Here is a 27,465-nt window from a genome sequence, read left to right on the forward strand (position 1 = left end):
AACCGAACTTCGTGAAATCCGGCCTTTTTGTTCAATCGCCATCGCTTCTCGCAGATAAAAGCCCCAAATGATTTTAATCTTATTAATGTACTGAAGCGGACTATCGGAGTGGATAATTGGAGCCGACTCTGGACCGCAACAACAAAGCGCCACTGAAAGTCCGGGTTTCGTTTTTATCCGTTCCAGTCGACCGAATAACGACCGGAATAAATAAAATAAACAAGTTTTGATGAAAATATATATGCGACATTTCGTAAAGGGTGGATATGCACGCATATGGAAGAGGGATTTTAATTTAGACCAGTTTCTGTGCAAAACATCCTGAGATTACCACGTCGTTTCTGGTGTATTTATAGTTAAATATGCATTACTAAATGTCTAACTTTATTCAAATATAGAAATTAATGCGATGCATATTTAATAATATTCGGAGTTTTTGGGGTTACTGTTCCCATCAGCTGTTAGCAAAACCAAAGTCTACCTTTCCCATACGGATGTCAACAGATGAGTAGCAGAGAAACTTGTCGATTAAAAGAAAATTTTAAGTACAATTAAGAAATATATGGTTTATTGGTTACAAATTAATAAAACTGCTGAATTGAGGAGAAACTATTATTATTGTAAATGCAATTCTACCATTCCATTAAATATTGTATTTTTATCTAACAAAATTACATTTTCTTGCAATAAAGCCTTACAGAGGAATGTTTCAGGAGAAGCAGTAAATCCGACAACAAGATGTAATGCATGCGTATTAAATAAAAGAACACTCTTATTTTATTGCGTCAATTTTCAATTTTATGTATTTTATAGGTATATACAGGGTGTTCCACATATATGGGCGTTTATCCATATCTTGAAAAGTGTGACTAGGAAAAAGTTGAAATTTTGGTATCATACTAAACTGAAGTGATCTATTGATTCAACATATTTTCTGGGAAAGACTTTTTCCGGATATATCAAAGATTAATGCCATGCTCTTATTTCAAAAGGAACACCCTGTATATTATGTCAAATTTCAATTTTGCGGAACATTATAAACATTATTCATGTATAATGATCTATACCTAAAGCTTAGATTTATTGAAATGACAGTCTTCTGATATTGATAGTTTAAGTCTCTTTTGATATTATTACTAAAAATTTGTTAGTATTAAGCTTTTTGTATTCATATTTCGTCATTAACAGCAGGCTTGTTTCTTCTGTAAGGTGTTTTGACAAATACGTTAGTTTTAAACTGATCTATTATACGTTAAAGGATATTTCGTGATAGCTTCGTTTTTTTATGGATATCATTACCAAATATATGACATGTGCTGCTTAATATTTTGTTACATTCACTATAAATAATAAACATATTGAGATAATCTTCGTTTTTGTATGACCTACGAATGTCACCATTCTTAGAGTACTGAACATTAAAAAGGGTTATTTTGAAATATGTTGAAAACGATCAAGGTTAGGTATAGACCATTGATTTTACAGTGGTGCTTATTTTTAGTATGAGATATGGATTCGTGGACAAACAGGAGGTTACTATTTAAAAAATAATAGCTTAAAATTTTCATTTGAAAATTGTAAAAAATTCTCTTCTTGAACGCCCTATATGAAAAATCATATTTTAACTCGCTGATTCAAACGTAGTGAAGCATATTGTACAACAGCGCAAACATTTATTGCGATATACTTAGCCATTTGCAAGTTATTAAGAAATACATTAATAGCCGTAACTGTCTTTTTTTTGGAAAATTCTAAATATCCCGAAAACCGTAAAATGTAGAACAGAACATTATATATGAAAAATATTAATAATATTCCACACAATCGAAATTTGATATAATATACAGAGTGTTCCATTTAAAATAAGCGAGTAGACATTTATTTCCACTATAACCGGAAGTGGTAATTTCATAAAAATATTTTAATCAATAGATCACCGCTATCTTAGCATAATATCCAAATCTCAACTTTTTCCTAGTCATAGTTTTCATGATATGGATAGAATGGATAGAAGCCCATATTCGTGGAACACCCTGTATAGGGCGTAAATTCACACCATTAGATTTAAAAAATCGTATCAGATATCTGATTCCTTGAAGGATGAATGAGAGGATACAGGAAGAGAGTTTATAATAGGTAACAAACCCAGAAATCGACGATCAATAACTCTCGAAGATTACATGAACATCGCCATTTTGAAAAAGGGTTAGTCTTGTATTTTTTTCTTTGTGGTAGCATAAGTAACCAAGGCCATGTTATCCATGCTTGCTGAGCAATAAACTACAAGAGGAACAAGAGAAAATTATGACCTATCTCGATATGAGCAACTTACCTTAAGTGTGCTTTTCTCATCATTTCTGAAGTTGTGGTCATAAAACCTGGAACATTATATAGTTTAAACGAGTATCTAGAGAAGCCTGTGCTGAAATTGATAGGTAGACCCATATATTATTCTTTTCCTTTTTGTACTTTTTGCTTTAATGTGAATTTATCAGTTATTGACATCAAAGCCTCTTTAAATCTGTTGACGATGTTAAAACCGCAGTTGTTTGTTGAGTGAAAATTTTAAAATATTACCGTAGCAATCCTTGAGTTACGTCTTTTAAAAAAAAAACATTACTTCACTTTTAAATCATTTAACTAAAAATGGTGGCATATTTTAATCTTAAATCACAAGATGAAAAATAGTAGTTTTGTACTCACTCAAATATGGTATGTAGGAGGCATATGAACCCTTTTAGTTTTCAAAATTTGAAGTGACGTTGTAAGTTATTTTACTTCCTTTTTTTGGTTTCTGAAAGTACCTTTAAATAAAGGTGTCTGAAATAGGATTTCCAAGACTTTTGCAACCAAATGAGGTATCTAGAGTCTACAAAGTATCTATATCAGTGGGTTTAACTAATCAAGTGTCGAAGTGGAGAACAAATGTACCCCACTTTTTGTTTTTTTCATCTAACTAGGAGTTCTCAAGTTAATTCGATCCTTTGTACTCTAAGGATCGGATTAGCAAAAATACTTTATGATCATTTTTATTATCTTTGACTAACCTTTGCGAGAATTTTCATGGGTTAAATGTAAAAAAAAATTGCACCAAAATGGGTTTCTTCAAATTGTAATTTGTTTATTGATTTGAAGGAATATTACCACGACTCAGACTTATATGAAATGTGGAGAAAAGTACGCTCTTTCATATAAAATTTGTACTATATAGGTATTGGCAATGGATTTAAAGTTATACGATTTCAAATGTCAATCATTCAGAAAATCGCATTTTCGCCAGTTTGGATATTTTTAAGTCGGATATTTACAGACTGCCTTGAAAAGATGTTACAGGATTCAAATTCGTAGAAAGTCCGCTGATTTGTTTAAAGTTGAGGTTTAAGAAAAGTCCGCTTATTTGTATGAAAATTCAATCATTGTCATACTGCAGACGCATCAGAAATTATAAGGTCATAAGAGTTAATCAAATAGATTTTTTGTTGTCATTTTTCAATTTGAAAATACACAATTTTCTAGGGTAGCCCATAATCCAATCTTCCAGAAAATATTAAAAAAAAAATGATGTTTAATATGGAACTTATACCATAGACATAGTAGTTATGTAACCCAAAAAAATCATTCATACAAAAAATCTTGTTTTTGCCAATTTGGATATCTTCCTTAGGGCAGCTTTAAATATCTCGTTCGAAATACTTCCCGCTAAGATTTTTTCTTTCTTGGAAAACTAAGAGAGTAAGCTTAATTGCATGAGAATTTCATTTTACTTTTGGAATGAGACTAACATCAAATACGCGTTAAAAGCAGCTAGGAATTCACCAAAAAGTTGGTTTTTGTTTGTTAACTGTTTGTTTTGTAAATCATTGAAAGCTCGTTACGCCATGATATCATGCCAGAAATAAAAGGAAGTCGAATGGTAGTTTCTGGAAAATTGGATTTTTAGGTTTAATTTGTTGGAACCTTCTTATTTCTTGATATCATAGTTGGGACAAAACTAAATAGAAACACTCCTTATATCTCGTGCAAACATCCAAGAATAGTGCTTTTATTCGAGAGTGAAGTTAATTACCTTCAAATCTTCTCATGGCTCGAAGAAAACTAATTTCAAGTATGTATGTACATATACATATATAAAGTTTAGATACTCTTGTAAGTTTACTATGTTATCCCTGGAAAACAGAAAAAGTGCGCTTAATACCTTGATATTATAACTGAAATAAAAATAATTTCAAATTCTGACATTTTACAATTCCAGAAATTCTTCAAAATGATTAACTTGGGAATTCTGGAATTATTATTGAAAATATTGCGAATCGAAAAATAGCTCTGCAAGGGACGTTGCATGAAATTTACAAAATGTTTGGAAATGAAGGTGAAAAAAGTTTGATTATCCCAATCCGACAAAATCCTTTGCAAAGACACTTGATAATTTATCACATTACTCTGAATTTTCAGAAAATACAGGGATAACTTGCTTGACTAAGAACTAATTTAAAGAAATCATTAGAAAACATATCAAGAAACAGGGATTTGATAATATCCTCCAGTAAATTACATTTTTAGGTGGCTCCAATACCAATTAATGAGATTTAGTTTTTGAGTTTGATTTCAATAACATCATTTTTTTTAGATTAATTAGGGAACTTAGTGTCAACATATATTACAAATTTATGGGTGGAACAAGATTTGAAATTGGGAATTTCAGAAATGTATAAATAAAATTTTTTGTGCGAATTTATTAAATTTGATATATTCATTATGATTATCAATTTCAAGTCGACTGTCAATTCTTTTAATGTTTACTTAACTGTGATGAAATATTCATTTTTAACGAGAGATTTATGGTATATATATTCACAGAAACAGATTTGCATAAGTTTGTTGTACTTTTCCGGCTTAGTTACTCAACAATCGAATTATATTACTGGAATATATCATTGTTTATAAAGCAAATAAGCAACGACTGATTGCGCTGATAAACATGCATTATTCAGAAACATTATTTCGAACTTCCATAGATCGGAAACTGATAATATCTAATATGTATGCGATATTATCTAGTAGAAGGTTAATTTTTAAAAATATGTAGTAATTTAAGAATGGTAAATCAACTGGGGAAGTGATAATATCAAGATAAGTAGCTACTTTAATCTTACTTGGATGGATATACTTATCACCAAAAGGATCTTCGAGGACTGAATAACGTTGAATTTCCATAAATAAAAGCCGTTCTCATTTTCGGAACATCCATCACCGGGGCGAAGCCTCCAAAATCTAGAAAAATACGAAACCGTCAACAGGGGACCGATGTCTTGGAAACCCCATTACGTAAATATTGGATAAAGGCAAGAAAAATGTCTCGATGCAATTTTTATTTTGATTCCTTGAGGTGGATTTTATTCTCGTTTAGCCGATGCTTACACATACGTCTTTAAAATCACGAGAAGTAGAATGTTTCATTAAAAAAAAAAAAAAAAAAAAAACACGAAATTGACCAATTTAAATGAACCCTCTGGCACAGCATCGGGAAGAAAAACAAAACAACGGCCGTTGCCGACACACCGAAACAAAACTGTGCAATTTTCTTTCTAACAAGAAACTCTTGTAGCTCCAATTTATTTCCACCGGGAAAGCGATTGCAAAAAGGATGCCAATTAAGTAAAAACAAAAAAAATCTGAAGCAACTAATTAAATTTGTAAGGTTGCTTTATTGCGCAAGCCCCCCTCTTCCTCCTCTCGTGACAAGATAGTCCGAAAGTTGGTCAATTTGTCCTTGTCTTATAGCAAGAGTTCTAGTTCATTAACTGATGTTAAATAGTCGTTTAAACAGGCTATTTAATTAAATTAATTAATTGAGAGAGTCTTTTTATAAGCTTATTACTTTCTGAAGAACCAATTAAAACTCTAGATGTACTAAATATCTCGAACTCATCACGGCTCTCAATAGTTGGAAAGATTTAAAGCTTTTTTTTGGAATATTGCCACGTTTATCTTATTTGTAAATTGACAAAAACTTTTCATCCAAAATCAAATTATCTCACATGAGCACGTCATTTGGTTTAAAGTAAGATAGTTTTTGAAAGTAATTCAACATTATTGGGTTCATTTTCCAGAGATTCTTATTTAGTAATTATTCCTTAGGAGTTTGCGTAAAATTTTTTGCAGTTTGCTGGTCTTCCAATTTTTCTATCTCATACTCGCTAATAGAATTTTTGTCTTTAGATTGGAATCTCCCCTATACTTACTTATGGAATCAGTTAGCAAATGCATTGTTTTGCGTAATGAGTGACATTCTGCGGGTTGAGCGAAGCGAAATCCTGCAATATGATGCGAGTTACTCAAAATAGTTGAATTTACTGAGTTTCCTGGATTTCATTTGATATTACTTGAAAATTTACAGTAAAATTACGGCGCTTTCAACAAACACGCGGAGTGGCGGAACTGTACTTCCAGAACTTACGTATTCCAGAAAATGAACAAGAAGTTTACCAACCGGTTTTCAAAGGCATTGTGGAGAATAGAAATACAGTTTTGGAACTTGGGTATTCTCCAGAATCTGGCAGGAACTTTGTAAGTTTTTAATTGATGTTGGAAGCCGAAAAATGCAGTTTTGGAATTCCAAGAAAATTAAAGGCATTTTACCAAAAAAAAAATATAGTGGTTCAACGGACTTTTAGAATGCGGACGCTCAGGTTCGTTCCAATTTACGTATTCCTGAAAGTTTACGTGAAATTTATGAAATTTTCAACGGACTATTGGAAAGTAGAAACACAATTATGGAACTTGAGTGTTTTCCAGAATTTGGAAAAAAAAATCAGGAAATTTTCAACTGATTTTTGAAGCTAGGAAAAGCCCTTTGCGAATTCAAACATTATATCTACATTATTTTCAATTCTGGTTCCTTTAGGAAACTGAGCAAAATGTGTTAACTCCGCATCTTTCACAGGCGAACAGTGACTAAAAGCGGAATAAAAAGTTTACACCTTGCAGAAGTTAGACTTACAAGTAAATCATTTGCTTTTGATGGATGGCCTAATGGAAGTTGGAGTTAATCCTGGATAGGTCGGTTTTTGTTTCGACGCCTGTCTGAAATGATCGAGTGCTCATAAGGAACTATGACCTTTGTCACTGTTCTTGCTGAATACAACTTCTAAATTCAAGCTATATCTAAGATTTACCGAGGAAATTCCTCATTGATTTAAACATAAATTATACAAACCGCTTGGCTGTAAACAATGAACACAAATTCAAAGCTCGCGACGTTAGCATGAGATTTCACACGAGAAAACAGCAATAATTTTCCGTTATGAGGTATAGATCCACTGGATATAGGTGCATATAGGCACATCAAACAAACATGTAATTCCTGCATAAACCACGAAGTAAGCAATTTCTGTTTTTGTTGTCTGAAACTGAATAGTGGACAAACCACGACGCCGCTGTGTGCTTATGCGCACCCACTGAAAAGAGAGGGCTTTAGGGGTGAATGCAGAGCACAGTGGGGCGGTTTTTCTTAGAAGAATGATGGGTCAAAGGAATTGTTGCTAATGGTCCGGGTCGTTGAAAGGGAAATATTAAGAATTATGAACAAATTACAGGGTGTTTCGAAAATGCATGTAAAAATGATATCATAGGATTGTTTGGGTTAATATATTGAGATTGTTCAAAAATTATTTGAAAAACGTGTCTTGTTTAGCCACTATTGGCGGTCAAATTTCTTGAAAAAAAAAACATATTTTTTACTACATCTGGAGAATGCTTATAAGATGCATTTATTTATTACTACAAAGGTTATTTTCATGTAACATTCATGTCCATTCGCAATGTGCAAAGGCGATAAGTCCTTAGTCACTTTCATACAACAATGACCATTACTTTGCACGGGATAACTGCATCGTATTGATTTTTTTTTCTGTTGATGCATTAGCTCTTTTTCCAACTTTTTTTTATCTTTTAGAAATTTCTCATCCGGTTAACATTATTGATCTCAAAAGAAATTGATACATTTTTATGACATTTTCCATAAGTGACATCAGCTTTTACAAGTATCGATAATTATAGAAGCGATGATAAATTAATCTTCTGTATGAGAAAATAAAATAATTTTTCCAGAAACCAACAGATAGAAAAGTTCGAGAAAGGGCTAATTTATCATCAGAAAAAAAAATCAATGCGATGCAGCTACCCAGTGAAAAGTTCTGGTCTTTTTTGTATGAAAATGGCTAAGATATTACCACTTGCACATTGTGAATAGACATGAATGTGACATGAAAATAATTATTTTACTAATAAATAAATACACAATAGGTTTCATTGAAATTCATTGAGGCATTCTAAAGAATACCAAAACATTTTTTTTTCAAGAACTTTGGCCGTCAATAGCGTCTAAAGGAGACGCTTTTTTTAAATAATTTTTTAAATAAATCGTAATGTATTGACCAAAACAATCTCATGATATTATTCTTGATATGCAGTTTTGAGACACCCTGTATATCGCAGTTGTCAAATTGTTTTTTTCTCACATTTTTTAGAAATTTTTCGAGAGTGTCAAGAATTATAGATTGATACTCCGTTAATACATTATAACTATGAAAAAAGAAATTGCTAAACAGAGTATTCGTTGATGTACGAAGGGATCGCTACAAAAACTGTAACAAAAATATACAAATCCCTGCAGACGATTGTTTGATTAGGAATACATACTGAGGGCAAATGTAATGGAAAAAGCTACACAAGAACAATACATACAAACAATAAATCAGATTGCACTAAGACTGATTACAGAGATAAGGCACCCTGAAAATCCGCTACACGATCCATCCATTTAATTACTATAGGAACACACACATGACAAGAATAACTGAAAGACTGCAATAAATTCAGACAAGATGGAAAGAGAATCGTCACAACTACACTAAGACAAACAAGACAATTCCTCTTTTTTTTCTTTTTGGCCACTCTATTGGGTCATTTCCAAATGTAATTTTCTTTTGATATTTGTACGTTAGGTGTATTAATCCTGGTTGTATAGATGTAAGTTTTTGTCACAAGGGTAGAAATACTAAATAGTCGATGGCTTTTTTTCTGGAAATAACAATATACATGCTTGAGAGCCCTTCTCATGATGTCTTCATGTTCAGAATGCCACTAATTTTGAATTAATTAAATTGAGGATTTTTGTAACGAGTCAACAAAAACTGATATACCTAGTATTACTAATTGCAATCTGATATTTTTTGAAAATTTAAGCTTTTCTGAAAATGAATGTAAATATTTTTTTTCTTCGCTCAAAAAACCATTGATTTTGTAGAAATGAAATTTATTATTTTTTTACTGGTTCAGGGAACTTATTTAAAAATATGCTATCAGATCGTGAGCATAGAATTATTAAAGTCAACATTTCACAAGGGCGTTCGATTACTTATTCCAATATGAGATTTTTACAAATTCAGGTTTTTTGACCATATACTCTTTTTTTAAAGGAATTCAGTTGAGAATCATTCCATTACTCGCTTCAATATTACATTTTTTTAATTTCTGGTTTTAATTTGCTTAGAAGGCTACTGATTTTAGAGGAAACAAATTGAAATTTTGATGTGGCTTAGTGGATTTAATTGCAAAAACCTTCTACAAATTCATAGGCGTACGGTCATAATTTTAAAGGTGTGTTGGTTTTTGTATTTTTGTTTCTTTGAATTTCCTTGTTAATAATAAATCAATTGATTTTAACTATGCAACTTATGGAGAAAATATACTAAAATTTCATAAGCTTCAGTTTCAATTCTTCTAAATGCTTCATTGTATTTAACAATTAGCTATGAAACCGAACCGTATATAAACCAACACTTTTGCCCTCCCTTCATTTTAATTCATCCCAGTGTGCAGAGCCAGAAAGGGGATAAAAAGGACAAACGCAACCCTTAGAGCCAAGTTACGCCCTACGTAAAACTATAAGAGCCCCTTAAACAACTCAATAGAGCAAGAGGGAGGGGAAACACAGAGCCAAACCGAATCGGTCGGAGCATCTACGTTCCCGGGCAGACTGTTCGGCCTGTCAAATAGTCCTGGTCGTTCCTGTGTTAGGGTGCCGGGATACGCAATTACCCCGCGATATTCTATATTTATCAATTCGGGATAAATTAGGATAACTCGCGCAGCACATAAGACACAGAAGGAATAAAGGTGGACGCCAAATTGGTACGAAAATCGGGAACTTTGAGCTTCTTTGTCTGAGGTCTGTGAAGTGAGTGGTTTTCAGTTATGGAATAAATGTTGTTCGAGTGGTTGAGAACTATGAGGTTGAGCTGCTACTGAAAGCCTCAATAGGTAAGTTGTGCAAAAATTCTAGATTTTTTTCCATTCTGACGGAGGCAAGGTGAAAAACCAACAATGTTTTAACGTTTTAGTTACAGCAGAAACGAATGTCACGTGTATTGAGCAAAAATATATATCACGTAAAAATTACAAAATCTATATTTTATGATAAACCTTCCATTGAAAATTTTCAAAATTGAACTATAATTTTTTAAAAGCTTCAAAATAAGATATTTACTAATTAATTTTTTAGGGTGAACTCGAAGGTCTCAAAGAGAACGCGTTCGTCATTTCGATTTCCTTTCAACGTGAGGTTTTCTAAAACCTCACTTCCTTTCTTATCACTCACTCTCTCACCTTATGTTCTCTAAAATTATGGTTTCCAAGGTCAGAACCACACTGATTTTTTTATAAGTGAAAATTATTGAGACGGTTTAGTGAAAATATTGACGTATAATTTCCAATTCACTATATTTATAAATTTATCGGATTTGTGCGTAAGGAATATCAGTGTTTTTAGACTCAGGAATGCCACTGGTTTTATTAGATTAAAGTGTAGTATTATTAAGTAAATTATGGCGAATTATAAAAGATATTGGTTTACTCCAGACTCATGAGCCTATAACTACTCCTTCCAACGCCAGATATTTTTTCTTTCATTCTTGGAGAATGACTATAAGTGCCGTGATAGTTTCTTTACTCACAACACCACTGGTTTTAGAGCAAACTAATTTTACTTTTCAGTGTTGATGTAGTAAGTAGACTGATGGGGTTCAATTACTTGTTCCAATGTTAGTTTTTTTAATCCCGGTTTCTTTGAAAATGAACATAAATCATGTGATAGTTTATATAGTCACAAACGCCATTGGGTTTCAAAGGATCACATTGCTCTTTGAGCCGCTTGAAGAAAAGCATGGGATAGACATAGCATTAGTCTAAAGGCATACTATGACTAGTTTAATGAGAAATATTTTGGACTTCTGTGTGAATTTAAAATTTTCGAATGGGTTTAGGAATTTAACGTAAGATCTTGTAAAATTATAGTTCTCTCAGTATTGGTGCAATGAATGAAATGCATGAATCAGCATCATGCTATAATAAAATTTTAAGGAGGAAAGCTGATATTCAAGTATGGCATTGTACGTAAAAATAGTGTTAAACTTAATGGGAAAAACGATCCCATTTTTGCTCTATGGGGTTCGACCCTCCTAACATAAATCAAACTCTAGGTAATCTACAGGGCCTTTTCTAAAATATCAGTATACCAAATATAACCCTAGGGGGATATTTTTGAATAAGAAAAAAGTTTTTATAAATTTAAATATATGTTTTTAAATCACTTTATTTTTGAAAATCCAGGTGTTGAAGTTTTTTTTAACGCTTAATTTAGTGGCATGTTTATGAGCCAGGCCCGTTTTAATTTTAAACAAAAATAGGAACATCTTGCATATTTTTGCAATTTTGATAATCATTTCACATGGAGCAACTAAAAATTAAACTTTTCTACCTCTTGATTTATTTTGGTATCTCCTTCCATTTTTTGAGAATAAAATTAAATTTCAAACTTTTGTAAGTTTCTGATCCAACTTATAATATAAATTAAGAAATTCAAATAACTGAATTACGGTTTTTTACAATTAACCAAAATTGTTCGAAATAGTTGCCACTACCTGGATTACCGAACTCTTTCGAAAATACCAGGATTGTTTCTTATTAACTTACACCCATCAAGTATCCGATTTGTCAAGAATTCTTGACTTTTTACCAAGAAAGCATAAAAATAAATTTGAGGTTCTCGTAGGAAAAATTCTAATGGATTTAAATTGGGAGATCTAGCAGGCCATAATTGAAGATCGCCTTTCCCTCTTACATTTTAACTCGATACCAAACTGAATTATACTGGTAGACTTTGTTAAAAAAAAAAACCATTCACTTCGCTGATAAATTGCCCTTGTAGAAATATGGGTTGAATTTGCCAATCACCCATAATTGTAACACCAAAACGTTTATTAAAAATTGGTGTTCCTGAACGCGTTTAATGTAATATCGCTATAACAACGCTGCCCAGAAAATTTTCCAAATCGTCCCTTTTTAGTAGAAGCTTCTAGATGTTTTTCAATAACGTGTAGGTTAGTCAGAAATAGCGGTTTCTCAATTTCCATTGGCAAGTCCGGATACGAAACACGTAGTCACCATCTCGGCGTTGGTGTATCGATTCTTCGATCTAGACTCAAAAATCAAACGATTTTTTGATATTTTTCAAAGAAAGAAGTGTAATCTTAACAGAATAAATTACGTTTTTATGAAATTTTAAGAGTCATATTATATTCCCAACAGGTTCAGATATACGTAAGACTTTCACTCATATTTCAAAGCCAAATATAATTTTTTGCTTAATTTCTTCAATTGTCTGCTTTATTTTGTAACTATTTATGCTCAATTTCATTCTCTATCTGTCTGTAATAATCAATTGCAACCAATGAAATAGTGGCAAAGCAGATTTGCTTGCAAATTTCCATTTTGTAATTTTATTATTTACTCATATTCATTGCACCTACTTCTGCGTAAACGCTACAAATTCAAAACGAGTTTGGAATTTAATTTTAAACCTGAAAACGAATCGAAATATGAAAAACATTATGGTAGAGAAAAGTTAAGAAAAGTAGTTTAGAATAAATGTTTACGGAAAGCTTTTTTCTAATTGTAACCCAACGAATTTCCTTTGAATTTTGCGCATACCTTTTTTTTAGAAAAAACACTGTATAGTGATAACACTTGAATTATATAGGTGTGACTTTAATTACGTAGAATAATTAAAAAATAGAGAGTGCGCTAATATACCGTGCGGCTCTAAATTATCTTTCTCCCGTTATCTTGTTAAAAAAATATTTTATTTTAACGTTTGTATATTTTTTTAAAGTCTGCTTACATCATTGCTAGCACAAGATGATCAATTTCGTAAATTAGAAGCAACGGTCTAGTGACACATCATATCAAAGTCCTTTCAAAAATACATTCAAAACGAATCAAAATCTATCGATTAGTTTTTAACAACCAAAGGTTGGTTGTGAGCAAAAAATCGAAAACAAAATAATTTCCTATCAATAAACAATTTTTTTCATTTGTTAACGTATTTTTAACTGAGTTTGTATCTTATATTTTACCAAATATATTATACCTATTTGTCCAAAAAATTAACTGATATATTTTGAATCGCAGTACACTACTAAATGTAATTTTGAAAGACCGTGTCACTTGTCAAAAATCGGCCATTTTGTGCTGCTGGTAACGTAATGAATATTAAAAAAATAAACAAACTAGAAAAGATAGTATTTTTTGTCCTATTTAATGCTGTTTTTGAATTAAAAGAAAATCATTCGTTAAAAATTGAATAAGGAGAGTCAATTTAGAACTGCGCGATATATCCATTTCCTTTGAATTATGTTGTCAGGTTCAGCTCATAACTCGCTTCAAGGATAAAAAAATTTATTGAGTTCCAAAACCAGTGTAGAGAAGAGTATTTAGCAGAGTCTTATAAGAAAAAAACTTTGACAACACAGAAAATAATCTGAATTAACCTGAAGTTTCTAAATTAAAAATCAAAACAAGAAATTCTGGACCAGAACGTGAACTGCAGAAAAGTCAAATTAAGCATGTATTTTTCAAGTCAAGTGAACTATTTCAAAGAAACTCCAAAGCCATCGATTTCATTATTTCGTGTTTTTTTTTCTGTGACACCAGATCACGGAGAGTATTTAAAGTCAAGATCACGTGCCGGTGGGGCACTTGAAGTCAAATGTTCCTGCACTCAATATTTTATAGTCTTTAACGACGCAATAAATCCCATGTTTATACAAGTATATGGACCATTAAAAGGCAATAAAGGGAGCTACGTACAAACAAACACCATATAAAATCTTTATTTGGGCAGTTAGGGCTTAATAGAGTAACAACTCTTCTTTGTCCAGAAGCTGCATCAAGGGGCAAAGGACATGCATGACAATAATTGACAGATAAACGTTTTATGTATATTGTTTATATCGTTTACACATAAGCCATAATATCGTTGCAGCTGAACAAGCGATGAAGCTGGACAATGACAGGTCTGAAGCTTAAACCGATCGATAGGGCTGCTAGCTAGACAATAAAAGCTGTTCGCAAAATGCACTTTTCCATTGACATGTCGACACGTACATAATTCAGCTTCAATATGTAGCGCAAAAGTAAACAGCTCCCAGCGTCAGCTCCAGCAAGCCATAGTAAATGAATGGCACATGAAGATTTAGCTTGTCGTTTATATGAAGGGGATATCTTTTTGTATTGTTATCTTTTGAAAAGTCTTTGGTGAGATTAGTCCCTATATTAAATACTGTTCCATAAAATATTATTTAGACGGCATAATACTACATTAAACATGGTGGTCCATTGTAATGGTGTTCTGTTGTAAGTTGGGTTACCACCTGGCGGTTTCATAAGGAGTTCAATACGAAATATTACTCGTTTTTTGAAGCCTGATGTTAACACGCTTTCATTTTGCTGCATAGTTACTAAGATATTAGCCCTAACTTTTTTTATTGAATTTTGTTTAATACTGACCCGATTTTTATCATATTGATAATCGCTTCCATCACCAATTCAACGATCTATCACACTATTGCCCATTTCAACGTCTCGGTTGAAAAAACGTAAACATTTGGAATAACCTAAGATGAAATTTTAGTTATGTCGAGATTCATACTAAATTTTTTATTGAATGTCTTATAATGCATTTTTTGCCACTAAACGTCGGAACGCCGTTAATCATGCGAAAATTCGTACACAATTGGACAGAAAAACTTTTCCAACTACCGTCAAGATCGTATTTAAAGAATTAAAAATATGGCCACTATATTAAAAAAACGCCAACAGCAAAATTTGTTAATATCAGCATATATCTCAAAAAAACAAACACAATTTGATATAACAGGCTCCTGTTGTTTCTTTGCTAATACAGCTGCAGGCTGTACTGCTCATACGTAATACTTACGTGACCCCCTGACCGGAGATTCATTGGCGTAGAGTCCAAAAATGGGATTCCACTGCGCCACTGTTTCGCATTCAAGCTGCAAAATTTGCCGTGCATACGCCATATTTCTATGCGACTAATTGACGCAAGATTAATATTTATTTCGATTCTCATAATTTTTCAAAATTATGAGTGAGATGAACAATTATTGAAGTGTAGTCACTTCCATAAGAATACACTCCTGAGCATAAAATTATGGCCACCGTGTAATTTATATTTAATTTTATAGCTTATAGTTTAGTCGATTTTTTCTCACCTGTAACATAAGTTACTAACTTTGTGCCGTAATTTTGTCGTAATAGTTCGAATGAAAAGGAATTTTCGTTCTTGTTATAAAATGTATTAAAAATAATGATATTAAAAAATGTATATTTAGCCCGAATATGAAAGTTTTTGCTGATTTAAGTACCAAGTATTTCCCCCTCTAGTGGCGATAACAGCTTCTAAACTTCGAGGCATGATTCGAATCAGATTTTGAATGAAATTCGGCGGATGATTGTCCCATTCCTGCATCAACATTTCGCGAAGCTCTCTGGAATTTCTTGGAGCCGGTACATGTCTCCGTAAGCGTCTTTTTATCGCATCCCAAACATGCTCTATCAGATTCAAATCCGGACTTCGAGCAGGTCAGACAAATCGCGTGATTTGAACCTCGCCAAGAAAAGCGGTAGCTATGCGAGCAGTGTAAGGCAGTGCATGATCATGAATCAAAGTTGCGTTCCCTCCATGAACGATACAACTTGGTCTCCTATAACCTTTATCAGGTGCGTATATGCATTCAAAGACCCGTTTTGGATGAAGACTAACTCCGTACGAGTGTCACGCGAAATATCTCTCATGGCATAACTGACCCTCCGACAAATGGAAGCAGTTCAGCAATACACTTTCGGCCATATCTCTCGCTTAGTCGTCGCTACACTTTCACACGTCTGTCTGAACCCATAAGGCAAAAGAGAGATTCATCGGAAAACGGTACACTACTCCAATCCTTTACTGTCCAAGCCAAGTGTTCCGTGTAAAATTCAACCTTGCAATTCGATGTTCACGAGAAAGCGGAGGCCATATAGGCTTAGTTCGACAGGATAATCCAGCAACATAAAGTCGCCTCCTAACGATCCACTCACTTTTCTTTACATTTCTCACTTTTTCCAAGATGAGTTCGAAGGGAACGAGTCGTGGCCCAGTCATTCCTCAAAGCCATAGAAACGAGAAAGCGGTCATTTCTAGCTGTTGTAGCTCTTCCTTGTCCTAATCCGGGACTTCGCGTGATCAGCTCAGTTCCTTTATACTGCTGAAGCATTCGTTCCACACTAGATAGGTTTACTCCGCAGTTCCGAGCAGTTTTGAGCTGTCCACGATCATCTTTTATAGCTGCAACCACAGGAGTTACGGACATTTTAACAAAAGGACAAAATGGTAAAGATAATGGCACGCGTCGTAGAAATTGTGATATGCACAGAAAAACACAGAACAAAAAATGCTAATAACGCATTTCAAGAATTTTGTCACGAGGCTGCCGTTTTTGCTGATCGCGGATGAAAACATGTGATTATTGTTCAAGATCGTTTTGGACTTCGAAGAGAAGCCTAAATTGGCAAAGTGCCCTATTGAATTTGTTTGTAGAAGGTTTGCGACATTTTTCAAGTGACCCTAATTTTACGCTCGTGAGTGTAGTTTACTACGCCACTGCTAATCTACCAATTAAGCAATCTATAATCTATGCATAAAGTCTTGTGTTTTCTAGGGGGACCTAAAAAACTGCACCCTTAAGCTGATTCAGTAAATCACTAATAGTGATTCTATGTAATTATGCAATAAAACACTTCGCATTTCGCCTCGTTTTCATTTCTGGCTAGCGTGGAATACTTAATGCACTTATAAATAACCCCTTTTAATTACCTGTCCTGGAAATGTTTGTTGAATTTATTCGAGAAAATAGCAGATCTTGAAAACAATAATATTGAGTTTCATGAGTTTAAGGCTGCAGCCGATCTTTGGTTTAGACCCAATAATTAAAACTTGGGGTTGGAAAAAAGTTGAGCCCCGATTTATTATCGTTAAATTATCCCGAGTGTCACTTAATTGCTTTTAAGAGTTGGAAAGTTTTCTCTGCTCTTTTTCACTTTTTTTAATATGAAAGCATGTCAGCGAAGCGATATTAAAAATGAAATGGTTTAATTGAGTTCGCAGCGATTGATATTCCAGGATGGCGACGTTTTAATCTTGAAAAAGGCCGTTTGGAAATCACTCGATAATACAAAGAGGAACCCACATTTGCGCTCGGAAAATGAATTTTCACAGCTGTTAAATACACGATAAAATTGCCTAAAGCCGTTTATTTCCCGGTAACACTGTAGAAAAAAATATGGCACTCTCCAAAGGGAAGTTTTAACAAGACAGATTAAAGAAGCCGCTCAATTCATTAAAAGTTCAGCACTGCTGAGCGACACCCTCGTAATTATCAGCTGTATCAGTAACACTAATTCGTTGAGAGACATTTTGATTAATCAGCAAGAGTTTCTGTCTTTCGCAGAAGTTTTGCGGCAATTGCTGACGTATAGCGAGGAAATTAGAGAAGATTCTCATCTCAGAATAACCCGCAAACATTCCAGTCATGGATCACAAAGCACCTCTCATGCGAATATTCTTCAGCGAAAGTTGAAGCACTTTTAACTCCCAAAACGCCTCTTCATACACGTATTTCTTTCGCAACAAAATTATGTGCTTTGTTCTAAAGTTGGGCAAAACTAGCGCCCAACTTAGAATGTATTCGCTGGAAACAAAGCAGGAAATTATTGTTATACAAAGTGGAGCAGCGAGAAGTAAGCACATTGTTCCCTCTCAAGAAATCTTGCACTTAATTAACACTGTAAGTGCTTCGTTAAGTTTGCGAATCCAATAATCGTCTTGAAACGACGTATATATCTGTTTTCTTTTCATATAATGGTATAAGAAGTCGGAAGACTTGGATTTAAAAGGACACAGATACTAAAAGCTACACACATCGAAAAAGTATAAGAATACTTCTAAAACATCATAAAACCGATAACGAGTGATTTCAATTATAGTCTGTACTGCACTATATTAATGCGAGTCATCACTCTGTATCCGTATTTCAATTAATTGAAAAAATCTAAAAGTAAATAAACAATTTTCCTGTGGATGTGAAAAAGTTAGAATTTTGTAGTGTGCTAGATTATGAGATTGATTCAATTTCATTCCTTTGATACTAGCTGGTGCTTAGAAAATATTGTGGTTTACCATGGAATGCCATTTAACTCTGAATGAGACGAATCGACCGGTAGCCCTTCTTCAAGCTAGTTTAAGACAAATCGAAGTGGCTGAGCGCATGGGTGTTTCCCGAAGTGTCAAATCAGTCCATTTGTGGGGCGCTGTAGGAAAATTCGAACTCCGGCCGAACAACACCCAGGACACGAATACATCACAGCTGCAGCTCAAGATCGATTTTTAGTTTTAACAACTAGAAGGCACCCTATCTTTACGGCACCTGAATTGATTGCAAATTTGTAAGGGGCGCACCTCATCACTATATAGGCCGAGACACTGTTAGAAATCGTCTATATGAAGCCAATCTTTATAGTCGAAGACTACTGACCTCTTTCTAGAGGCAATCGCACTACAAGATTGGAGTGGTGTCAAAAATATCGAAATTCGATTACAGTTCTATTCATTGACGAATCCAGATTTGGATTTCACTCAAATTCCCATCGAAAATATGGGTGTGGAGACAGTCTAAAAATGTTGAACGTTTAGAATCTGTCCAGGAAGTTTATTAATACAGAGGTGGTACAATAATGCTATGAGCCGGAAAATCAAAAATCGACCTCGCTTTTGCAAATAAACTCCTAACAGCTTTACTGTACACCAATACTATTCTTGACCCTGCAGTCTTACCATTTGCTGGCGATATTGGCTAAAGCTTTCGCGTTATGCATGACTATGCTTTTCTACATGCTGCCGGAATTGTGACAGACTGGTTGACTAAAGAAGGAATCTTGGCGTTGCCATGGCCAGCACAATCGCGAGATCTGAATCCAATTGAGCATGCCTGGAACATGTTTCAAAGAAGAGTTTCGCCAGATATGGCCAACATTTATGGTACCTTACAATTCCAGGAGCTACTGCCAGAAGAATGGAGAAAAATACAACGAGCGGAAATCAATAATATCATTTTGAGTATGGACAACAGAATTAGGGCTGGAATTAATAATCGCGAAGGTCATCCTCTGTATTAGATTTTTTTTTGGTTGCTGCGAATGTTTTGTTAATTTAAAAAAAGGTATTTTTAGTTAAATTTACAACTTATAAACAAATGAATATAATTTGAAAATCGATCAAGAAAAGCTTAGTTTGGTTGGATATTAAACACTTTCTAATACTAAAAATATATTACTTTATTTTCTAATTAATTGAAGAAGTTCATTCTATTTATAAAAATATCCTGAGACTTTTCCGATGCGTGTAAGGCTTGTGGACAATGGAATTGATTAAGTTTAGGGAGAATCTATTCATTAAGCGATAGTTGATGAACTAAGGGAAATAGTAAATGAGGATCGTTAAAACGACCACAAGTAGGCGTCAAAATATCAGAAACAGGTCTTGGATAAATTTATCCATTACCTGTTATCAATCAGATGTGCGATGGTAGATCGTAAATGGTTTAATCAACGGCCCAGGTTTACGGTTATGGTCCATTCCCAAGTTTTTTTAATGATAACCCGTTATGTCGAAAACAAAAATTTGCTGAAAAAGTGTCTTCTATTGGAAAACACTTTTCTGCAACTAATGTCGAAACTAGCACTACATATTCTACTGTGAGTTGTTCGGTCAACGACAATCTGTGTGCGGTAAAGGAAGGAGCATTTTCCACATTTATTAACTATTGTATATTGAAAGTTTTTTTTAAGGTTTTGTTAAAAAAATAATGCCAAATATAACTTAAAAAACCTATTGTCTATAAGAAGTTTTGCTGTTAAGATACTGTAGACGTTTGTTTAAACAATCATGTATCCTAAATACATGTTAATTTACGGTAAATTAAACATGTATATCGTAAATTAGAATAAATTTGCGGTATTAGCATTGTATACATATAAATGTCATAAAATATTAATTATCTTTTTCCATTGTTTCATTATTTATCGGATTTGATGGTCAGTCTCTATCGGCGGTGGAAGTGGTTAGGTTCCAGGAGGCATTTCAGTCAAACTAGCCGGTCCAATCAGGGTGACGGGTCGATCGGAGGGGATGGTTCAGATACACGGGGTAATTTGGATGGTTTGGTTGAATTGGACGGGACAATTTGGCCGGACAGCACAGTATGGTTGGATTGGCCGATTCGGATGGAGATTTATCTCTATGCTAAAACGGTGTCATCGGATCTTATTTTGTACCGAAAAGAAAATCTGAGAGATTCTTACTTGGAGGTGTTGATCAGCTTGCCGGTTAAGTCTTCGCGAGCGAATTTGAACAAAGAGCTAAAAACTGAAACTGAAAAATATATATTTGGGTCTATAGAACAGTAAATTACCAATAAATCTACACACAGCTATAACACACGTAAAGGCCATGAATTTCTCTTGCGCTGGCTGTGGATCACGGAGAATTCCCCGAAGGTGATGGGCATAAAGTATTGCAATAAACTTTCAGAACATATAAAAAATGTAGAGAATCTAATTTAATTGAAATCGTTCATCATCGATCGGTCCTATATCGTCATGCAGAATTTCAATTAGTTTCGTATTTTACAAAATTTCACTCATCGCGCTCATGATTGGTGCATGGTAAGCCACAGACTCCAAAAATGTTTTTCAGGACCAAGGATACGGTTTTAATCAATTTTCTTCAATTTTAGATATCAAGCAATAAACTAATTATTATTTCGGGTTCTCTCAGGTACTACTCATTTAATGCACTTTCCCGAAGTGATTCGAAACTTGCTTCAGCAACGACTTTTACATTGTTTCGGTGCAAAAGTCATATAAATTCCGTTCTAGCAAATCACGAACTTTACCGCTCATATAATTAAATCCTGCAGAAGTTGCTGAAAACCTGGCGAGACGGTGCATGGAAACACCGTTACGAAGAAAATAAACACGCTGCTACAGTAATATTGGATTTTCTTAACTTAGTGCAGCAGTTGAGGCGTTAATTAAATGCCATTTTTGGGAGAGCGCAAAATCGAAATATGAGCTGGAACATTATGATTCAATTCTCTCGAAAAATTGGTTTATTATTTTTTTTGAGGGGGGGGGGGAGGGGCGGCATGTGCGAAGCAGGAGACCGCTTGCCTTATCAGGACTTAACATTGTTCGGATATGAATAATTATGTATTCCCTTAACATGCAGAAGACCAAGATTAGTCCCGAATAGAAATTTTGTTTACCCTAGTGATCGCACTGAGGACATGTGGCTGATATGCTTCATCAGTGTGCTGTTCCCCACTGTCCTCTCCCAAGACGCTGCGATACACTCCCCTTTGCACGAGGACTATTAAAATATCTACATTAGAATCATTCACCGGCTAAAATTTGCATAAAAACAGAGTAAACAGGCATTTAGGAAACGGTTTTTATTCAGGGGACAGGTATTTAAAACAGGTTGCGGGCTTTGTCACCCCCCCCCCCTTCCCCTCCCCCTCCCCCTCGACTTATCCGCTCTCGAAAAGTATTGACGCTGTTCCCATCAGGCGCTTCCAGATCCTTTATTTGTCTCCCCTTCTCGTGTTTTATTTTGCACTTCGCACTTTCAATGCACCGGGGGCTTTTATTGCTGCCGATGAATGTGTGGGAGCTTTGGGCCGTCCAAAAACCATTAGAATTAAAATAAAGACATTCGGTTTTAATGAACCCGCGAACAATGATTCAAAGAGGTTGAAGAGGAATGCAATCCATGTGTACTGTGTTCTTTAGTGCGGTTTGAAACGGAGAAACTTTATTCTTTCAAGAAAAACGATGAACAATAATTGCTTCAACAATAGTTATGTGGAGTACTTGAGATGACGTGATACATTCAGGCCTAATTCTAACAGGTCAATTCAAGCTTGACAAGCGACAAGGGTGAAAATTTTGCTCAAGGGCACAATCGAAATTAAGCTGGGAACACAGAATATTTTTTTTAATTTTGGGAACAACGTTTCACACGCCTGTAGGGGTTGCTATCGCGGTGAAATTGCGCACTATTCTTAGGTAAAATTTACTGATAATAATATTCTAATGTCGTAAATCAAAGGGCCCAGAGGACTATCCTTGCCACAGTTTCCATGACAAGTTTATTATTGCCTTCAGAATCTCGGAAAAAAGAGTAGAAAAACGGAAATAAACAATAACCAGCAGATAATTTGGCTATCGTTGCTAACAAGCTGGAGTGAGCTGAATGGATGATCGGAACACTCCGAATGCCATTACTGAATTCATTCAGGAAGGTGGCAGGATTAGATAGGAAGCGTTACGATGCTGACGTCATTGTGTATGCAAAGCACGTTATGTGAAGTTAAAGAAAATTTATTAATTAAAAGTTGTAAGCCTACTCAGTAGGGCACATGCTCGAAACGAACAAAACGCCTTCGTTTCGCTCATCAAGTGGCAGAATTTATTCGTAACGTGATTAGGTCGGCGCAAGTGCTCGAAAGCTCTTGGAATCAGTGCATGGAATCGCTGATGCAAAGAAAATAAACACATTGCTACAAGATTATTGGATTTCCCGGCTTAATGGAGCATTTAAAGTGGTAATTAAATGCTAGGTTTCTTGGGGGAGAAATTATTAGATCACGGTTGTGTTTTGCTTTCTGCAGCTTGCTCCGGTTTCAGTGCAAGGCTCGACGACGTTAATTGCGACTTCAGCCTCGAATTCGAGAACTAGAAGAACTCTCCAGAAAAAGAGGAAAAACTTATAAATTGAATTTACTTGGCATACTTAAACAAGGCCTAACCCGAAGCCATTGTCATGCAGATGGAGTGCTGTGCCGTCACAAATCAAGTCGGATATCGAGTGGTTCTCGAATCTTCGTTTGCATATGTCCCTCGTGGCGGATACTTTATCGGCGACGGCATTCCAGGCATGTTCCCGAGGAGGTGCTCCTTAACTCCGTGCCAGATGGCCTGGATATGGAAAAACAAGTTTGGATGTGCCGCTTCCAATCGGAACTTTAAAACTATGAGAAATGCTTTCGGAGTTTTATCGGAAATTTACTCTTGTGGAAATTTATGTTACAAATTCCAGGTTTATCACATTACGAACGACGAACAAGACATAAATTGTTTTTTGTTTTAAATCGATAGTTTCTGTTCGGGAAGTTCCCTGTAAATTTCAATAATCTAACAAGGTTAAGATGATTATTTGTATTTTGTGTGACGATTTGTTAATCGTGCTTGAACTACTTGGGGGATGGTGTTATAATTTTATCCAATTAATATGACGTCATTCAGAATGCGATTACTTAAAACCTTAACTTACATTTCATATGTTAATTGCTTTGAAATTACTTTGCTTTAGATTTTAATTTAAATTATTTTATCAAGTAGCTATCTCCTTTTTTTTATTTTTCAAATTTTGATTATTGATGTCTCGAGAGCAGGTTTTAGCAGGAGTTGGTTTATTAATATAAGTCAATTTAAGCATCATTAAAAAGGATATTTTTTCTTAAAAATTAATTATAGTATATTTTACGTAAATTATTTTTTACAATAGGTATAGGAGGTTATTTGTCGATAACGTGTTTCGATAGTTGCTTGTTTAATTAACAAATAGGTAAATCGATTGTTAATAAAGTTATTTGTCCATGGCCCAGCAACTGAATTATTTTATGCTAATTATCTAGCTTTATTTATGTTGAAAATGTTTTACAACAGCTCTAAAAAATTACCTGTTAGAGTACTTTATTTAAACTAATAATAATTTTTATATTACGTCCAAAACTTATTTTAATTGGAATTCCAAAAGAAGACAGTATCATAAATCCATTTTTTTCAGATTGAAAGAAAACCTATCTAGTCATGGAACATTTCACGAGCCAAGACCGAAAACTTACAATATTGAAGATGGTGAGGAAGCTGCAATAAATCCTTCCATTTCCAGTCGTTAAATTGAAGTCGAATCAGGAATTTCAAGATGCCGTGCTTTAGATGTTCTAAGGAAACATAAATTCAAAGCATACGCAATAAGAAAACAATGCTATTTCGAATCAACTGCTTATCAGTATCGTCTTCTAGCAGATTAAATTTATCGAAAAAATCCAAATGGTTAATGATGAAGTGATATTTTAAATGAACATTTGGACTAATTTGTGGAAAACTTACCTTCAATGGAGGTAGGCCGTTTGTTATTTCAAAATACGGTGCAGCTCCTCATCATATCAGGGATGCCGTAGAGTTGATAAATGTTGATTTTAGACATAATTTGATGGGAAATAATACACTAGTGTAGTACCCACCAAGTTCTCCAGATTTGACACCTCTGGATTCCTTCTTTCGGGAACAGAAAAAGGACAAATTATGCAAGACAAGTAGCGATAACGTTCAGGAACCTCGATAAAATTTTATTGACTTTGTAAATTCCGTTTCCAATATACACATCTTCAAAGCACTTCAAAATGTGGCACTATGCAACTTGTGTATCGAAAACAACGAACGACAGATTGAACGTTTATGGCAGAATTTTATCTACTGTAAATTTAAACTTTACAGAAATTGTAAAAATTGTGAAGTTTTTATGCGGGCACATCAACAATCTTCAATATTATAAGTTGAATTTTTATTATTACAAGTTTTGGGTGTTGGATTGATTTAAACACTTCATGTTTAAATTTTTTTTTCAATCTAGATAATTATTGTTAGCCAAAAGTGAAAAAAGTATATACAGTGTGTCCAAGAATATGTAGGCAATCTCTCGGGTTTATATAGAATGTCGATATAATGTGAAAATTCTCATAATTTTTTTTTGTATTTTACACCCTCCTTATGGAGTCGAACAGGAAGCCTCTGAAAATCGATTTTTTTTTAATAAGTTTTAAAGTATTTAAAATAATTAAATTTTTTTTTAAGTATAATGGATGTTAGATGGGGTTACTTAAAATTATACCATTTAAACACATTTTACTTTTTTAATTTCCCAGGACCGGATCATCTTAAATAAAAATATTATAATTTTTTTATACCCACTATCAATAAAGGTATCATAATAACTTTTTAGATAGCCTCTGTTTTAGAGTAAAAAAGATATTTTTATTTATTATCGCTAAAATTAACCGTTTCGGAGAAAAAACAATTTTCGTCGAATATGATTATCATTAAATAATATTGAATGCTGGCTGAATATGGGTGCTCTGTAATTGTATGCATCCTCTGACTCTAAGAATTGCAGATTGTTGCATGTCAGCATATTCACTGGGCGTAAATTATATAATAGCAAATGAATAATACAAGAATAATAAAATTATTACAGAGTTTGAGGCTTTATAAATTATTAACTGCCGCTAGCATACAAACCGTATTCGATAAAATTGTTTTTTTTTAAATGGTTCATTTTTCCGATAATAAGCCATAATACCTTTTATTTAGTCTAAGATAGAGGCTATCTAAAAAAGTTCTTTTGATGCTTTCGTTGATACAAAGTGTAAAAAATTATTATTCTTGTGTTAAAATTAGTCTGTTCCTGGTAAACTAAACAAGTCAAATGTGTTTAAGTAGTATAATTTTAAGAGACCTTATCTAACATTCATGATACCATGAAATTATTTAATTACACTAAATACTTTAAAATTTATTCAAGATAGACTGGTTTGTAGAGGCGTCCCTTCACAACTTGTGTCTCCGTAGGGACAGTCTGTAGATAAAACTTTTATACGAACTTGTCATATTATTCCGATGCAATCTCTATGAATTCGAGAGATTGCCTACATATTCTGAAGCATCTTGTACATAGAAGCCCATTGAGGCATCAGCCTTATGTTATTTTGAAAGTGAGAAATGGGCGAATGACCCAGATATCCGTATATTGCATTACCTGTACCTGATAATGCAATTTGCTGCTTTCTAATGCATTTGCAGCAGTCATGAATTGAATATCATTGGCCAGCTTGGTATCTTGTATGAGACCGGTCTAAAATCCATTTGCCAAAGCTCCACTGAATTTGCCTTGTAATTGCCTTGAAGTTATTATAGCCACAAACCATGGGTGCTCCAAGCCATGTCAAACGCTTAACGGTTGGGCTCTTAACAATAACGCTATAATAACATGACAATAGTAATTATGTCCTTAAACCGAACCAGGATTGACGTTACACTGATTCGAACACAAAGGTCTTAAATTTGCGGTTTGTGAACCACAGATATTGTTATACTTTTGAGGAAATGCCGAAGGGATCGTTCACACCCGACACGTTCTTCAGAGCTAATAAAATTTGGTAATAGGTACAATGATTGGCAATAGGGGAAGTTTAGGGAAACGAGTGTGATAAGTGGGTCGAAGAATAATGCGAGGAAGTTCCCAAGTTCTGAAGCAACTCGGGATTACGGCCGAGGCATCGGAAAAGTCATTACGGTCCTTAATTGCTTATTAGTTACGAAAGTTTTCTGAAAATCTTGAAAATCGCTAATCAGATTATGGTTTCCCCCTAATTAATTGGTTGAAGTCTGACAAATTTTATTTACGGTATTTCATTTACTCAGCAAGAAACTTTTCGGGAGTTTTTAAGAAAGTAAATAATCTACGTCTCGGTTTTGTCTCAGAGCTTTAGTGATAGTTAAATGATGAGGAATTTGTATGCAATATTTGTATTCCTTTCCAAATCAAAAGGTAGTTTTAATTTTGCAATTATCGAAATTGCGACATTGAATTCAGCAAATAGAGGTAGGGTACACTCCGCTGAGCCTTCGAATTACTCAGCTGTAACAAATAACTACGAGAGTTATTGGAAGGAAAAGGCAAATTCCTATTTTTTATTCCGACAATAAATTGGAACTAGTCGGCGATGTTGAAAGTCATTAGACCTCTTTGATTATCCCGGTTAAAATGAGCAGGCAGCTCCTGTTCTTTACAACAATGAAGCGTCGCGAGAGCATATCTTTGTC

At 34.1% G+C, this 27,465-nt stretch overlaps 1 protein-coding gene and 1 long non-coding RNA gene across 4 annotated transcripts in view; one reads left to right on the forward strand and one right to left on the reverse strand.

Moving 5' to 3' along the window:
* Positions 1 to 615: 615 nt before the first annotated feature.
* On the reverse strand, positions 616 to 7,443 carry LOC136338940 (uncharacterized). 3 transcript variants are annotated; one of them, XR_010732038.1, is made up of 6 exons: positions 7,217 to 7,443; positions 7,001 to 7,083; positions 6,243 to 6,314; positions 5,154 to 5,271; positions 2,333 to 4,166; positions 616 to 2,280 (listed from the first exon to the last, which is right to left on the reverse strand). It is a non-coding gene; the product is annotated as an uncharacterized lncRNA (long non-coding RNA). The 3 variants fall into 3 exon arrangements; XR_010732036.1 differs by lacking the exon at positions 6,243 to 6,314 and having other exon boundaries at positions 2,333 to 2,378; XR_010732035.1 differs by lacking the exon at positions 6,243 to 6,314.
* A 2,611-nt stretch (positions 7,444 to 10,054) lies between these two features.
* aus (argus) overlaps positions 10,055 to 27,465 on the forward strand; it is a 131,109-nt gene continuing 113,698 nt past the window's right edge. Inside the window, exon 1 of the mRNA XM_066286370.1 lies at positions 10,055 to 10,323. The gene's annotated coding sequence lies outside the window, so the exon portion shown is untranslated. The remainder of the gene's footprint in view (positions 10,324 to 27,465) is intronic.

The sequence above is a fragment of the Euwallacea fornicatus genome, chromosome 1 (assembly GCF_040115645.1).
Source record: "Euwallacea fornicatus isolate EFF26 chromosome 1, ASM4011564v1, whole genome shotgun sequence".
Lineage (NCBI taxonomy): Eukaryota > Metazoa > Arthropoda > Insecta > Coleoptera > Curculionidae > Euwallacea > Euwallacea fornicatus.